Source organism: Macrotis lagotis, chromosome 1 (assembly GCF_037893015.1).
Source record: "Macrotis lagotis isolate mMagLag1 chromosome 1, bilby.v1.9.chrom.fasta, whole genome shotgun sequence".
NCBI classification, from domain to species: domain Eukaryota; kingdom Metazoa; phylum Chordata; class Mammalia; order Peramelemorphia; family Peramelidae; genus Macrotis; species Macrotis lagotis.
In genome coordinates, this window is record NC_133658.1 from 550,255,497 (window position 1) to 550,274,579 (window position 19,083).

Below are 19,083 nucleotides of genomic sequence, written 5' to 3' on the forward strand. Positions count from 1 at the left end.
AAATCATTGATCTTTGCCCTTTTGAGATATGACTCATATAAACAACTGTCAATTTTCAAAATTGGCAAAATCTACTGTTGAATGATTATTCTATGCAATTTTTAAAAACTTATATATTTTGACTTGCTAGATTTTTAATGCTATTTCCAAATTTTGATTTCTTACTCACCCCTACTATAACACAATATTGCATCTCCAAACTCTAAAGGATTTTTGTTGACTCTCCTCCATGTCAAAATCTTTCCTCATTTCTACCTCCTGACTTCCTTGATTTCCTTCTATTTCCAGTTAGAATCAAACCTTCTTGCATACCCTTTAACCTAGTAATACTATAGCAAGATTTTAATACAAAAATATACTTTTTAAAAAGGAAAAATGTGTGTGTGTGTGTGTGTGTGTGTGTGTGTGTGTGTGTGTGTGTACAAAGATAAATATAACTGCCCTTTTCTGCTGGCAAAATATAGAAGATTGAAGAGACATCCATCAATAAAGGAATGTATAAACCTAATATAGCTTGTGATTGCAAAATAATATTATTGTGTTATAAGAAATGATAACCAGTATGCTTTTAGGAAACCTGGAATAACATCTACAAACTGATGCAGTCACATTGTGTAAAAAGTAGCAGCAATATTGTATAGTATACAAAGTAGCCGCAATAATGTAAGATGAGCAACTGTTACCAGATTTAGTTATTCTCTGTCAGAAAATGACCCAAGACAGTGCTTAAAGACTTAGGTTGAAAAATGCTATCTATCCCCAGAGAAAGAACTGATGGGCCTGATTGCAGCTCAAAGTAGTTTTTTTTTTTAACTTTACTTTTCTTGAATTATTTTTGTCTGTGTTATGGTCCACAACATGACTAATATGGAAATATGTTTTCCAGTGACTAGCCATATATAACATATCAAATGCTTACCTTCCCAATGGGGTAAGTACAGAGGGAAAATAGGAATGAATTTCTAATACAAAATTTCAAAACTGTGTTTTTATCTGGGAAAAATAAAGATTAAACAAGGGAAAGCTAGGTGGTACAGTGGATAGAGCACCAGTCCTGGAGTCAGGAGTACCTGAGTTCAAATCTGACCACAGACTCCCAAGTCCTGGGGATATCAGTGAAAAAGTAGAAATACTCTAATTGCTTCATAAGTATTCTATCTTAATGGAGATTGCTATTGAATAACAAAAATGGAATTAATGTTATAACTTAAAAAGTAGTAGGCCTACTATATATAATATTACCATCAGAATTCTTCTGTAACATTTTATTCCATTCTTGAGGTCATTTTAAAATTATATAAAGTATGAAATTCCAATAAATTGAAAAAAAAGTAAAACCAAGATTACAAAAAGGACTTGGGTCCCTGCCATCTGAAGTTCTGTTGAAGGAATTTGCTAAATTTAGACAGTGACATAGTATGAATTATTATCTTCTAATAACTGGTTGACTGTTATGAGGGAGATATAGAGTAGAATTCTTCTTTTTGACCTCAGAGCTGAGTCAGAAGCAATGAGTGGTTTCAAAGAGGCATACCTATATCTAATATGAGATAAAATGAGGTATGAGAAGTAACTTAAAAATAAATAGATTTCCCCTTTACTTGATCAAGTAAAAACAATACATATTATGAATGCCCATTCAGCTTTATCCCATAAGTAATATTAGAAGCACTTATCGACTTTCAAGGAGATTGAACTATGACTTTAAGGGGAAATCTATTTATTTTTAACCTGTTATCATCATGCAAAACCATGATTTACTTTGAATTGAAAACTAGTTCATGATGTTAAATTGAAAAAAAAAGGAAAAATATTTACAACTTAATTTTTTTAATGAATGTGATACCCCCAATGATTACATTTCAAAAGGAGAGAAAAATGAGAAGTGGTCCTAATGATAATTACAAAATTTCATCATTCAAAGAAATCTAAATGCTCTTATATATCAAAATGTTCTACCAAATTCTTATAGACTAAGATTCTAATAATAGCTATATTTCCTGATAATCACATCATCATATCTGTTATTAGTCTACTTTAGAAATAGAGGTTATTAGAAAATGTATGTTAAAATTGAAAATTGGGATTGTCTATCAATTTTCAGTGATGAAGAATTAGAATTGTTATGCTGAAAACCAGTAACTTCAATTTTGAAAATGTTCCTTCCATGTAACATTTTCGTGTTCTGTCAATATACTTAACCAGTTACAATTTGGTACTGTAATAATCCAATTTTTTGCCTTCTCTTGAACAGTTTAGAATTCAGATAATTTACACTCAGTTTTTCCTATTTTACAATTTTGATGAATGCTATTATGCAAATTGTTATATCAAATGAATTTATGGAAAATTAAATAGCCTCAATGAATTTATTTTTTAATTTTGTGTGTTTGTGTAAAATTATTCTTGTAGTTATAGATTACATCATGGGTTTTTATCTTCCCTTAATTGACCATTATCATGTTCTCAGTCAATAAAACAGTAAACAATAGATTTTCTTGCCTCAGTATTTCAAAATTTGGCAGTTATATCTCTCCTTTAGGTTTCCATGGTACCTTTAAGGAATTGGAGAGGTTTCCCCTTATATTATCATCTTCAGCCTTTATTTTTGGGTGTTTTTTTCCCTGCTGTTAGTTGCTAATGTTAAAAGCCTCAGTTCCCTTTAAATAATTGAAATAAGTAATACAGTGCTTAGAGTGCTTATCTTGGAGTTAGGAAAATAATACACAGATATATTTGTAAATGCAAAAGATAACAAACAAAAATATATTGAAGACAATATAGACATTCTTACCCCCTTACTTGTTCATTTTCTCTGTGTATTTTGCTCTGTGGAAAAAAAAAATACATAACATTTCTGAGTTATCTTATTTTTCATACTTTTCCAAAGAGAAAGTTGAACTAGGAGATATTTAATGACTTGTCTAATTTAGAATCTATGATCTTATGATCTCTTCTCATAGAACATTATATTTCTATATTACTTCTATGTTAAAAGACTCTTAAAATACTCCAGAGAAGGAGCTAAGCGATGCAGTAGAATGCTAGCCCAGAAATCAGAAAAACCTATTTAAATCCTACCCCCAGACATTTTCTAGTCACATGACCCTGACCAAATTTTATACGTCTCAATTCCATAATCTGTAAAATGGGAAAATATATCTTTCAGGGTTTTATGAGAATAAAAGAAGATAGACTTGTGGTGCTCTACAAAGGCCTGTTACTTTAATCCCATATACTATATATATAATACACACATGTATATATATTATAGATAGATATAGATGTAGATATAGATATAGATATAGATATACATACACACACAAATACACATAGTAGAGACTATTGAGACTGACTCAACATTTATTAGAAATCTTGATTCTCTCTGAGGAATCTAATTGAAATTAGAATATTAAGATATGAATTCTATTTCATGCAGTATTAACTGAATAAGATTTGAGGAACAGAAGACTACTGGTCATTGTATGAACAATATCTGCGTCATTTTAAATATAAATTATACTTAAATGTAAAATTCATTTAAACATAAGTGAAATAAGTGAGTATAAAGTCCTTTATTTACAGTTTATATTACAAATATCTAAAAATATGAGGAAATATTCAGCATATTCCATATATGACCTAAATTTTCACCCTTTGAAATACTATAATTATCTTTTAAACTAATTAAAATTTAATTCTCACCCCTATAAGATTTGCATTGGCCCTAGACATAGATTTTATGCTATATAGTTTTAAGAAAATAATATAAACTCAACATTGAAATTCATCATTTCAAGAAAACTGAAGCAACTGAGATATTATATCTTTAGCTTCCCATTATGGTTAGAGATTCATAACATGGTTTGTATTCATGATTTAATAAAATAAACAACTGAAAAGGAAAAAAAATAATCCTGCTTCCTTCATAGCAAAGGGGTAAGATTTTATAATGTATATATGTATCAAAGAAACATGAGGGCCAAAATAAATAGGACAATAATATGTGGTAAAGTTTCCTCTCTGTAAGTTAAAGTAAATGCTATTTCAGGTGATTTATGGATATTTGCACAAAGGAAGACCCTTTAAATTTGCTTGAAAATATTATGCTGATTAGGAACAGTTTCAAGAGCATGTTCAATGCACTTGATTTTTTATGATTTAATTTATTAGAGCATTTTTGTCTCCAAATTAATAATACAAATCAATAATATGACTTTATAAGAATAGAAGATATCAAATTGTTAAGAAGGAATATCAACAGGGTGTCTTCTGTTGCTTTCTTCCTTTCCATTAATTATCACCTCTAGCAAGATGACAGCTCCCAGAATTCATTTATTCATTTTGACTTTAGAATACAGACATAAAATTGTGGGGATGGCAAAGAGTGGTTTCAATATTACTTAGCTTGGGGTTTTGACATTTTTTGAAAGATTCAAAGTATTGTTTGTGTGTGTGTGTGTGTGTGTGTGTGTGTGTGTGTGTGTGTGTGTGTCCTAGAGTCATATTAATTTTCTTGCCATTTATCAATCATGAAAGACACTCTAGGTCACCCTCTCAGATTTTTAATGATCTCATTTTTATCTAATGATCTAGTTAACTAGGGAGAGTGAATTAGTTGGGATTACTTTATTATAAGTACAGAGTACTACGCAAAAAGACATGAATTTGGAGCCATGGGAACCAGAATTCCAATCCTTCTCCAGCTACTTATTAGCTCCATAAATTTTGACAAACATTTTACTTTGCTGAGCTATCAATTTGTAAAGTGAGAGAATTGAACAGAAGCACCCCTTAGTTCCCTCCTTGCTCTACATTTTTCTTAATTTAATCAGACTAAAAGAAAATTAGCACCCAAAAGGAAAGAATTTGTGATAGATAAGTAAGAGGCTATATTGTTGCAGTGAATGGGTCTAAAAACTGAACTTATTGAGTGAGGTTTAAATTTGATATTTTAAAAGCATGGACAATTCATAATTTTTCTGAGCCTTAAATAACTCTCCAAGTTTATGAGTTCAATTATCAATGAGTTTCATTATAGGTTATTTAAACTAAGCAATTACCATCCTCTCAAACACCTTGATATGGGCATAGCCTGAGAAAGGATTCCTATGAAACCCTCCCTTCAAGGACTGAGCAATTAAAGATGATGGAAAATTCTATTTCATAATTCTCTATTTAGAAAAATCTACATATGTATTCATCCAGGACTATGAATTCTCTTTTTAAGAATTTTTGGGATTTGGGCATTCCTCAATGTGATTACTCTTTCCATTGGTTAAGATCACATACATATGAGGTCTTTGCAATACTAGGTCACTGAACTGGATTGGGACCTATTTCCCTAAGCATAGATTTGGAGTATACTCCCTGCCTGGAATGATCTGATCCGGTCTTCTAAAGTGTTTGCCTACTTTACCTGCTATCCTAACTTAATTTTGCTCAGAAATTCTACAACTTCTGGTAGTCCCTTATGGCTTCCTGATGGAAGAAGAAATTTATGTTAGTTTTGTTCTGATTTTCTTTATCAATGTCTCTTTCACTGCATTTTTAAGACTTTACTCAGGTGTTTGCTGGGGTATCTGGATTCCTCTAAGTCTTAATATTCCTGTAAGTCTTAATGTGCTGCTCCTCTAGGTGACAATTTCTGTGAACATTTTAATTCTTTATACCTTATGGTATTCTCTATGACTCAAATTATACTATTAAATAAAGACATATGGAAGAAGTTTTACATTTATTAAAAGCATAGTTCAATTTTCCAAAGGTAAATTCAGATCACTCTTTCTTGTTCAATTCTGATATCATTTCACAAATCATTTATGGTGTTGTCCAAGAGAGTGTACTGATAAATATGCTCTATATGTTGTAATTCAAATTTTATATTATAATCTGAACTGTAAGTATTTTATTCATTTCTCTTTCTACTGTAGATATGTAATTTAAATAGTTTTTAAGATAAAAATGTTATTGCCAGTTCTTTATTTTTATTTCACCTATATTTTTCACAGTTTAACTTTCCTTCAAACCTCACCTCTGAGATCACTCCCATATAATACAATTTACTTTTTGAAAAAGAGAAAAAATAGCAAAAATGTAAATAAACATTTTTGTTATGTTTTCATTTGTTCATTTACTTAGTAAAAGTCTGGTATTATATGTAATGTTCCATTTTGTAGCTCCCTAATAAACTATTTGAGGGTTGATGGCAAAAATGCCTATATCTGGACCTCTTACACATTGCTTCTCTGTCAAGAAGAAGGTCAACTGTTTAATTGAAGGTACTTTGGTGACATGGTTGGCTATTGATTGATTATTTATAGAGATCATAAATTTTTCAAAGATGCTTTTCTTACAATATTCTTTTCCATTTATAAATTAGTCTGTTTGTACTTATTTCATTATGTCAATTCGTTTGTATATGTGTGTATTCAGCTATCCTTCATTTCAGATATATGTAACATTTATCTTATTCCCATGCTCCAATTCCTTTCTCCATATTTATAAAATATTCTCATAACTCCAGTTATGAAAATTAAATTTCATTCTTCCTCCTCTATTTGAATGATTTCTTTTTTAGTTTGCTCTTTTTCCCTCTTCAAATTTGAAGACATTAAGTTATGATGAGTAGCTTGTTTTCCTTCCCCCTTTGAATGTGAATTCTAAATCATTATATAGTTACTTGAAAATATTCAGAACAGTTTATCAGTATTTGGAGTCTTATAATTCAAAATATCTAGTACATTCTCCATATTTCTTTATAAATGCTTAAAATTCCTAAAAACTAGAAGTAACCTAAAGATACAAGCAGATTATGAACTCTGGATTAGAAAGAAAACAATAAAATTCTACTAAGATTATGTGTTTGGAAAAAGGTAAATGGGGTGGAGCCAAGATGTTGGAGTAAAGGCAGGGATTTTTCAAGTTTTTCCTCAAACCACTAAAAATATTTTCAACAAATAACTGTAACCAAATTCGAGAGTTACAGAACACACAAAAAGACACACTGAAGCAATTTTCCAGCCAAGACAACTTGGAAGATCTGAGAGAAAGGTCTGTTGTACCAGGTACACAGACAATACCTGAGCAAATCAGCTATCCAAGAACAGACCAAAGGTCCCTGGGTTCCTTCAGAAGTGGGGGTTTCCAGACTTTTCAGATCATCAATTGTCATGAGCAACTTGAATGGTAAGCAGGAAAATTCTGCTGCAACAGAGTGAGTGTGAAAACCTCACACAGGACTCAACACAGACCCATACTCAGGGACCAGAAGCAGACCTCAGGAGCCTCCCAGCAGCTGCTTCCAGAGTGCTCAGCCCATAGGTGACAAGAGGATCATGGAGGTTACTGGGGTAGCTTTGTTAACCCTAAAGCAGAATTACAACATATAGAGCCACAGACAAGAGCACAGACTATTAGAATTATCATGGCCTCTCATGAGACTTTGGAGGAATTGAGAACTTGCAAGTCTCTTGGGGGTTTCCCTAAAAGCAGCTACAAAAAAGCTTCAAAAGATTTGGAGTTTGTCCTACAACTTAATAAAAAGTTAAAATTGTCACATGCTGGAGAAACAAGCAAACAATAGAAGAAAAATTCATCCTTCCATAAACAATTACTTTAGTCCTATGGAGAATTAAAATTCACACTCAAAAGAAGATAACAAAGTCAAAACTGCTGCAACCAAAATTTCCAAGAAATAAATATAAATTGGTCTCAAGTTATGGAAGGGCTCCAAAATGATTTTGAAAATCAAGTTAGAGAGGAAGAGAAAAAATGGGAAGGAGAATGAAAGCGATGCAGGAATGTCATGAAACCAGAGTCAGCCTCTTGGTGAAGGAGATACCAGATAAAATGAAGAAAATAACATCTTAAAAAGCATTTTGAGTCAATTGGAAAAAGCAGTCCAAAAGTACAATGAGGACAAGAATGCCAGAATTAGTCAAATAGAAAAGGAGAAACAAAATGTCTCTCAAGAAAACAATTCCCTAAAATGCAGAAGGGAGGTAAGGAAAGCTGAAGACTTTGTGAGAAATCAAGAAACAGTAAAACAAAATCAAAAGAAAGAAAAAATAGAAGAAAATGTGAAATATCTAATTGGTAAAATAATTGACATGGAAAAACGGATCCAGGAGAGGTAATTTAAAACTACCTGCACTGTCTGCAATTCATGACCAAAAAAATTGCCTAAATATTGTCTATCTAGAAATTATTCAGGATAACTGCTCTAATATCCTAGAAGGAGAGGGTAATATAGAAATCTACCAAGAATCTACCAAGCATATGCTGAATATATCAACAATTAAAACTGAATATTATATATAATATATATATAATATAATATAAAATATATATATATATAAATATATATATATATATATATATATATATATATATATATATATAAAACATGAATATTATAACCAAATTTCAGAACTTCTAATTCAGGAAGAAAATTTTGCAAGCAGCCAGAAAGAAACAAATTATAGAACATGAATAGAGGCTTCCAGCTGAGAGGGCAAAGAGAAGCCAGGCACTGTATTAAGTTCTCCTCACTTTCCCATAGCCCTAACATGAACTATGTCTCTTAACAGAATTTAGATTCACAAAACCCAGAGATGAACCTTGGAAAAGAACATCTAGCAACAAGGTTTGTCTCAGGGGAGCATGAGTGAGCTGGGGGCAGAGATCAGAGAGCCAGTGTAGGGGCAGTGGGGTTAGATTCAAGGATTAACCAGAGAATAGCTATAGATGCTTTGGCTGTGTGAGTGGGGTAGGCAGGAGAGTTACAGCAAGGCTAATGGGAGAGGTTCAGCACAAGAGACAAGAGACAGAACTTCAATATATGAAAAGACATTGATCTGGTTATCTTACCTGGTTCAGAATATCAGGGCCATGTTCCCCCATATTATCACTGAAGTCCCAGTGTTTCTACTTTAGACCCCTCCCTCCCTCCCATTCCTATGGGAAAAAGTGAGTCTTCTCAGAACAAACACAGTAACAGTCCCCCCCCCACACCAACATGCCCCCGAGTTCAGATTTGGGCAGCATATCTCCCCCAGTGCTGAGTGATGATTAAGGAGATTAAATATATTGCCCAATGACCCAGTCCACATTATTTCAGGATAACCCAGTTCCTGCTGTCTCCCACAACAACCAGATCTAGGGAGTGGACCATTTCCTAGAACCTCCAGAGAAAGTTGCTATCTCCTGGAATTTCAGCATGAAAAGTATGTCTACCAGCCCTCCATCATTACAAGATATTAGGAAAATGAAGAAAAGTCATTGGAGGGAGGGTCCATTGAAAGTCACCATGAAAACAAGGAGAGCACCGGCCCTGGGGTCAGGAGGACCTGAGTTCAAATCAAGACTCAGGAACTTAATAATTCTCTAGCTGTGTGACCTTGGGAAAGTCACTTAACCCTATTGCCCCTTAATATAAAAAAAATTAAAAATGAAAGAAATGAGGGGCGCCTAGGTGGTGCAGTGTATAAAGCGCTGGCCCTAGAGTCAGGATTAACTGAGTTCAAATCCAGTCTCAGACATTTAATAATTACCTAGCTGTGTGGCCTTGGGCAAGCCACTTAACTCCATTGCCTAGTAAAAACCTAAAAAAATGAAAGAAATGAGGAAAGAGAAAAAAATGTTCCAAAAAAGGAAATAGAACATTTGTTTTAATATAAATTTCTCATATTTATCTGATGAAAAGAGAGGGCAGTACCTAAGATCTTGTAGAAAATGACATCACCAGATAAATTTTTCACAGTGCATTCTGACAGCTCTATCCAATCACTATGCATGTTGACTATTTCATAAGTCTGTGTCAAAATTCATCATTAACATTTTATGTATGTAGACTCATTTTAGAAGGATTACATGCTTTAATGAATTTTTTCAAGTTATCCTAACAGTGTTATTTAAAACCTTAATTATGTTTTCCAGCAACATGCTTGCCTAAAGCAATAGTCAGTGAATGCTAAAATGACTTCCTGAAGAGCAAAAATATAAAGCTTTCACTCATAGGATAAGAAGAAGAAATTTGTAAGTCAAGTGCTTGAAAATGAAGCTTATAATGTTTTGAGCCCTGGGAGTCATAAGGAAACATTATTTTGCTATTCAGTTATCAGAAGACCTTATTAGAGCAACTTGTTAGTGAATAAAACAATTTATGCTTACAGCTGTATATTCTCATTTAACTCCAACACTCTGTATTTGATCTGTGAACATCTGGAATGAAGATGAGAAAGCATTTTCAAAGAAAATAATCAACACTAGAGGATAAATTGCAGGGCTTTTGAATCAAAATAACTTATTTCCTTGGAAATAAAGTAGAAAGCAATTTCAGGATATTCAGATACTCATTTTAGCATGTCTCTTTAGGTTTAGATGACATTTAGCATAAATATTAATGACAATTTCATTAAACCTTGGTTTCCTACAAAAGTGAATTAATCTTTATTCATTTTTGCAATTTAGCTATTTTCCCTGTTGCAATTTAACTATTTTCCCATTCAAAATTTCAGATTATGACATCTATTTATTATATGCATGGAAAAATAAACTTCTTTTCAGATTCCTGGCATTTTTGAGAGACAAGAATTAGGTCAACCTATACATGATATTTGAGTTATCAGTAATTTAGGACAAAACTAAAAAATGTGAGATACAAAAATTAGTCCACAATTAAAATTCTAGGGAAATATCCTTGGCATAGTATTTCTTGTGATTTCCTCTCTCATTCTTTCCATTCTTTCTTACTTCCTGCCTACCACTTATTTTCTTCCTCATATTGTAATTATTTTCCATGTTAATATTAAATACTACAAATTACACATGTAATAATTCTGAGACAATTCTTCATCATGTGTGAATAGCTACTCATTTAGTACGGAATCTTGACATGCTCATTTCTATGTGACTGTGATTAGTTTACTTCAATAGTTTCACAGTAAGTGATCCCTTTACAGAAAACATATAAATACTATGGTTCCCAGCATTATGATGTCATAGATCCTATAAATATCAGAAGAGAAATTCATCCTTTTGAATGGAGAGTTTATAATTCCCCTGTGAATATCTTCTAACCAGAAGATGAGCAGCTTGTAATTCTTCTTTGACAGAATAAATGGTAAATCCATGATTCCTATCAAATACTATCAAATCTATATTCAATGCTTTGCCTAGAACATACCTGAGGTACTGACTGATTTAATTGTTATACCCTCAGGATCTTTTACACTAGGGAAGGCAAATACAAGTGTTTCTAAAATGATAAATATATTTCACTATGTTTGTCAGTTATTTCAAAAGTAGTAAATTCTCATCGTTGATTATCCAGGAGACTTTAACATTATTTGTAAGGAAACTTCATCTTTGACTTGTGAAAAGTAAATTATAGGTTCTGAAGTCACAGATGCCCTTAATATATCATTATGTCTAACAACTATTCAATATTTAAATTATAATTTTGCTTTAGAATGACTTTAATATTTCATTTCATGTACATGAAGGTGATGGCTAATTTATTCATTGGGGGCAATTACAGGAAGATGGAGATAAACCTTATTTCATATTTCTTTGGACATGACAAAAGTAACTTGAGAGGATTCAATTTTAGATAACAATTTCAATGGTTGAAAATTATCACTAAAGCCTAATTTTGATACTTTATAGTATCTGAGATTTCATTGATGCAAAAGCCTTTAATAAATGCCTACTACATTACAAAATATATCTTTAACAAAAATGATTTAAAAAAAAAACAAATTAACACAGTCCCTGCCTTAAGGAGCTTCTATTCCATTCAGTTAGACAACAGGTATACATAAAGAGGTATATTTGAAATGGATCCAAAAATGTTGCAGTGGGTACAGCTAGGAAAATCAAAAAGTCAAAAAATGATTAATGTCAAAAGTGGAATTTTGAGTGATCAAAAAGGAAACTAGGGATACTGAAACACTCAGATAAGGAAGAAGAAAATGCATTAAAGGAATGACTGGTGCAAAGCAGAATGATGAAATAAATGTTGTTTATAATGAACAATAAGGAGATTCCTTAGTGTAGGTGAAATGGAATTTTTTGTAATAAGGATAAAACAAGTAAGTTGGAAGCAAATTATCAATGACTTTAAATATTTTCCAAAATGAATTCGCATACAATCCTTCAAGAAATAGGAAATCACTGGACTTGACTTCACGTTTGTTCTCCTCTTCTCTTTTCATATAGTCAACACCTGAGTTCAAGCCCTTATTACCTCTCTCCTCAATTATTGAAAATCATCTTATTTCCTCTATCTATCTCAATCTTCTCTCTACAATAGTTAATCTATTCAGCCATAATGATTTTCCTAAAGTTTGAATTTTGAACTGATTAGAAATTGAATTTATTATTAGATTAAAAGTTCAAATACTTATTAAACAAACCCCAGTGACTTCCTATTATTCATATTATCAAATAGAATTTCCTCTTCCTTGCTCTTGTGTTTTCACTACCATGCTACTTTCAGTTTTCCCAATTTCCTTTCATGTTGCTACATTCCACAATCTCTCCTCCGCTTATATGAACCCACTCACAAAGATTATTCTTCATTTCAATCTAATGATTTTTTTTTCAAAATGTTGATTTGAGGTGCCACTAAATTATCCATTTACAAATATAAAATACTGGAAAATGATACTATAGATGAAAGAAGGAGGAAAAAGTGTGACGGACGAGACAGATACATTCATTAGAGAATGGTTACTTTTAAATAACCCATTTCTATTGAAAAGATGAGATTGGGGCAGCTAGGTGGCGTAGTGGATAAAGCACCGGCCCTGGAGTCAGGAGTACCTGGGTTCAAATCTGGTCTCAGACACTAAATAATTACCTAGCTGTGTGGCCTTGGGCAAGCCACTTAACCCCATTTGCCTTACGAAAACCTAAAAAAAAAGATGAGATTGGTTGGAAGGAGAGGAAAGGAAGTTAGAAGGTATGGGGGAAGAAGAGAGCTGAGAAAAGGATAAAAAGAAGCAGGAAAAGAAGAACAGATGGAGCATAGGGGTATATGGATCCTAAATACACATGCTTTGTTTCCTAATTCAATGGAATATATAGAGGAGAATTAAGATTCCTAAGAAAAACCAAGAAAGAACAATATTATTAAATTCCCAAGGAAAAAATTAACACAAAAAATGGTGTGGTAAGAAGTTTTTAAATGTTACAAAAAAGCTAAAAAAATAAAGATTTAGAAATGATTGTTGGGTTTAGAAGTCACTGATAACTTTAGAGATGGAGTTTTCAGTTGAATGATGACATAAGATACAAATAACAAAGAATAAAAAAGTGATTTAAGTAAATGAAGTAGAAGCATTGATTTTAGGCAACATTTTCTAGAAATTGTGTGCTTCAGCAATTAAATTATACTCTGTCTTTGTCTCCTCATTGAAGTAAGCATAGTACTAATATGTATATCACAATGTTGTTGTAAGGATAAAAGTAGTTATTAAATTTAAAATGTTTTCTTAAAATTAAAGGACTATATAAATATGAGCTATTATTATGTCAGTATAAATTTGGTTGATGAAAAAAGATATATGATGATAGCTTATAATTAGTGTAGGTTATGTTTGAAAGGTCTATAGGTATGTGTATGTATGTTCATGTTTACAAACATTTTATGTTATATATTTGTTTTTTAGATATACATGTCTAAAGGTATATATACTTGCCTGCATACATACATATATGTCAAAGTCCATGATTTTGTAGGTAGCATGGAAGAAACCAGCAGATAGAAAAAAGATTGAACACTACTATAAAGGTTGTATGCTTTTGGGGACAATCATGTTTGTGGACATAAGAAGAGGTAGCTACTAGGATATTCAATGGATGTTTTTAATTCAAAAATAGAGATCAATATAGTCAAATGGTATAGAGTAGAAATAGTGCCACCGAAAAATATAGAAGCAAACATAATAGTATAATAAAGATGATGAGGTGTTATTCAAGAAGAAAACTTTCAAAGACATAATAATGAGGGTCACATACTGTCTTTGTTTTAAAATGCATTATTATGAATGTTCTCTTCTAATTTTTGCTCGTTTTGCTATTTCCATATTAAAATTTAATCTGGTTAGTTCATACTCAAAAGTGCCATAGGGCTTGAATGCAACCCTTGAGTCCTGTGTTGAACATCTCAAATTTAAATAGTAACTTATTCATGCTTTCTCATTTATTTTAACTCTTTTCTGGGGGCTACTGAAAACCAACCATAGTTAATCCACCCAACATGCTAACTTTTTCCCCTAGAGTTCTTGCCCTTTAAAACCAACCAAAGAAATAAAAGGAAAATTAGCCATTTATTCTTAATTTTCTTATTGAACAGGCATGACCAGGTATGGATTGAAGTCATTGAAAATATGATTCAATCTACTCAAGATTATCTGATAACTCCCTAGAGCTGATCAGATGACACTGAACTTTGAATCTTTGAAGAATATGACATTCTTTAATATATCAGAAAAATCAATTATGCTAAAAATATAGTGAATAATTTCAAGAAAACGTTTTGGATTGATAAAAGTATTAAACATCTTTTTTTCAGAGAACATACTGTTGATATGCTTACTATTCAGTTCTTGGACTACTTTGTAGTATATAATAAATTTTTCTCAAAATGCATTGTAGTGATGATGTAACTATTATTTGCCTTCTATTGATATAGATACATAGATATATAATGCTATAGATAATTTTATTACCTCCCTCATTTCCTCTCCTCTCACCATGGAGGTCATTAGATTGAAATATTTCAAGTTACTATTCATATAATTTGTGATGTTGCATATTATTTGTTTTAATGAAACCAAAATAATATATTTTATCAATGGGAGCATCTGGATGAGCTCATTATCCATAAAGAATTTATTTTTTAATTTTGTACACGACTCTCCCCATAATTCATAAAAAATCACCATTATTAAGCATATATCATTTTTTGGTTTTGCCTTTCCTTCATATTAATAACCATCCCTTAAATAAAATTTTCATTTCTGTTACTTTTATCTTTTTTGAAAACAAAAATTATAAATCTATCAGAAAAGTTTTTGTCAAGTAGTGAGTTCTTATCCCAGAAGTTAATGTCTTTGGCTTTGTCAAACAGATTACTGTAATTATTTACTAATGTTTCTTTGTGAACCTATATTTATCCACTGATCCATTTTATTTCTTAACCAGTTATGGGCAGTTTTAGTGGCTGCCATTTTATGGTACAGTTTTAGATCTGGTAGAGCTAGATCATATTCCTTTAATTTTTTTTATCAGTTTCCTTGATATTCTTGAACTTTTGTTGCTCTAGAATAATTTTGTTACTATTTTTTTCTAACTCAGTAAAATCATTTTTTGATAGATTCATTAGTATGGCACTGAATAAGTTATTTAATTTGGTTAGAATTGCCATCTCTACTAAGTTAGCTTGTCCCAACTATGAGCAATTGACATTTTTCCAGTTGTTTAAATGACTTTATTTGTGTCATAAGAACTTGTATTTGTGTTCATACAGTGTCTGGGTATTCCTAGGGAAGTAGATTCCAAGTATTTCATGTGTTTCAGTTAATTTAAATATAATTTCTCTTTCTGTCTCTTACTTTTGGAGTTTGTTGCACATATATATAGAAATGCCAATGACTTACGTAGATTATATTATGTACTGCTACTTTACCAAAATTTTTAAATGTATCAAGTATATTAAATAAAGATTTTCTTGGGTTCTATATGTACACCATCATATCACTTGCAAAGATTGAAAGATTTGCTTCCTCATTGCAAATTCTGATTCCATCAATTTCTTTTCCTAATCTTATTGCCAAAGCCAACTTCTCTATTATTATTAAATAGTAATGGGGATTATGGCCATCCTTTTTTTAACCCTGATGTCATTCTAAATACTCCCAGTTTATCCCCACTACAGATAATATTTGCTAAAGGTTTTAGCTAGATACTGCTTATTATTGTAAGGAAAGTTCCGTTTATTCTTATACCTTCTAGTGTTTTTCATAAGAATGGTTGTTGTATTTTATCAAAGACTTTTTTGGAATCTGTTCAGATAATCAAGTGATCTCTGTTAGTTTTGTTCTTGATAGGTTCAATTATGTTGAGTGATTTCCTAATAATAAACAATACCTACCTGTTATAAATCCTACCTTATCATAGTGTATTATCCTGATAATAACTTGCTGTAATCTCTTTGCTAAAATTTTATTTCAGATTTTTACTTCAGTATTCATTAGGGAAGTTTGTCTTTAGTTTTCTTTACTGTTTTGATTATTCCTGGTTTGGGTATCAGCACCATGTTGGTGTCATAAAAGGAATTTAGCAGAATTCTTTCTCTCTTTTTTTAAAATACTTTATATAGAAGAAGAATTAATTGTTCCTTAATCATTTGGTAGGATTTACTTGTAAATACATTTGGACTAGAGACTTTTTGTTAGGGAATTTATGAATGGTTTCTTCAATTTCTTTTCCTGAAATGGGATTATTGAACTATATTATTTCTTCTATTAATTTGGGAAGTTTGCAATTTTATATATATTCATTCATTCCATTCAGGTTATCAAATTTATTGGCATACAGTTTGGCAAAGTAGCTCCAAATTATCTCTTTAATTTCTTCTTCCTTGGTGGTTAATTCAACCTTTTCATTTTTGATACTGGTAATTTGGTAATCTTATTTTTTTAAATGATATCATCCAAAGCTTTATCTATTTTATTTTTTCATAAAACTATTAGATTTACTTAGTAGATCAATAGTTTTATTGCTTTCATCTTGATTAATCTATCTATTGATTTTAAGAATTTCTAATTTAATTTTTAATTGGGATCTTTAATTTATTATTTTTCTACATTTTAGTTGCTTACATAATTTTTTGATCTTCTCTTTCTTATTTTATTCATAAAACCTTTAAAGATATAAAATTACCCCTAAAAGTCTTCCTTAGCTGCATCCCAAATATTTTGATATGATGTCATTTTGTTATTTTTTTGTTTTCAATTATTGATTATAACTATGATTTGCTATTTGGTTTATTTAAATAATTTTTGAGTCATCTTTCCATAACCCTTTATTATATGTAATTTTATTGCATCATGTTCTGAAAAATATGGATTTATTATTTCTGCCTTTCTGCATTTGATTATAAGGTTTTCAAGCCCTAGTACATGATCAATTTTGACATAGGTTCCATGTACTGCAAAGGAAAAGGTATTATTTTTACTAGTCCAATTGTTTTCTCCAGAGGTTCATGGTATCTACACTTTCTAAGATTTTGTGCATCTTTTTCACTTCCTCTTTGTTTATTTTCTGGTTAAATTTATCTAATTCTGAGACAGGGAGGTTGAGATCTCTCCCATTGTTAAAATTTTCCTTTAATTTCCTTGTAATTCACCCAGCTTTTCCTCTAGGAATCTGGATACTATATCACTTTGTCCATTAATGTTTAATAATGATATAACTTCATTACCTATGGTGACTTTTAAGGAGATGTTGTTTCCTTTCCTATCTCCCTTAATAAGATCAATTTTGCTTTTGTTTTATCTAAGGTCAGGATCACTAGCCCTGATTTTTTTACTTCAGCTGAAGCATACCATATTTTATTCCAATCTTTTATCTTTACCCTATCTGCATCTCTTTTCTTCAAAGGTGTTTCATGTAAACAATATATTATACTATTCTTGCTTTTAATCTATTCTATCAGCATCTGTTTTATGTGAGAGTGCATTCCATTCACATTACAGTTAAAATGACTAATTATGTGTTTCCCTTCATGCTATTTTACCCTATTTATATTTTTTCTTTCATTTCCTCTTATTCCTCTTCCCCAGTTTTCATCCCTTTCCCCTTTAACAATTCTTTCAAAATTTTACTTTCAGTTTATTTTCACTTATACCTGTGATTTCTTTTTTATCAGTATCATTCCCTATTTTCTTTCCCTTCACTGCCCCTCCAGTTCCCTTTAGAGTAAGAAAGATTTTTTAATCCCAAGTGTAATGTATTTTATTCCTTCTCTAGTACAAATCTATTGGACAGAATTTACTGAGTGTTAACACCCTCCCTTCTTTACTTCTAATATATCGATCTTTCTGCCTCTTCAACTGGTACTGTACATAGATAGAAGTTTTATCAATAAAATACTCTCAATCAAAAGCAATCAATCAAATTACCATCAGTCAAAGCTTGTTTAACTGGTTGCTTGATTGATAAGTTAAAAGCACTATCAATCAAAGAACAATCATAGATTAATTGACTGATTGCTTGATTATTTGATAAGCAGCATTGCCTCATAGTTACTTGTATTTTTTGAAGAGTTCCATTTTTTATTCACCTAGTTATTTTTATTTTTAAAGGAGCTGACTTCTTTGTCCAAATTTTCATTATTTTCCTTCAGGTCTCTAATTCCTTTTTCCATTTTTCTTCTTCCTCTCTTCTTTGGTTTTTAAATTATTTTTAAACTCTTCTGTGAGCTTTTGGATTTGAGTCCAATTCATTTATTCTCTTGAGACTTCATTAGTAATTTTCATTGTTCTTTTCTCCCAGGGTGGCATTACAATCTTATTTAACTGCATAGTAGCTTTCTATACTGAAAACTCTTGAAGCCTTTTTCCTCATCTTGCAATGTTTGATCTCTAATCCTGGGGTATAGGGAATATAGACCCAAGCTTTTTATTCTGGGCTGGGTTCTGATCCCTGACCTGTGTTTGACTAAGATGTTGCCTAAACAGTTCAGGTCTTGTCTTTGCAGAAGTTTGTTACTTCCTTTATGTCTAAGTTCTGTCTCTGCAGTGGTTTGTTACTGAGCCAGTACAGTCTTTCCTCTGTGTGTTCTCAGGGTTCAAACTTTGTGGCTAGGGTACTCTCTACTGGCCTGCTATTAAGATGGAATGGCCTATGCTGTTTTCAAACTGACGAGAACTGGACTGCACTAGATCTAAAAGCCTTCCACTGTTTTTTCCACTCTCCTGCCTTGTGGGACTTACTTCCCCTTTTCTCCCAAAGAGACAGACCTTCAATGAAGATCCTTCATGAAATCTACACCTGAAAACTTGGTTGTAT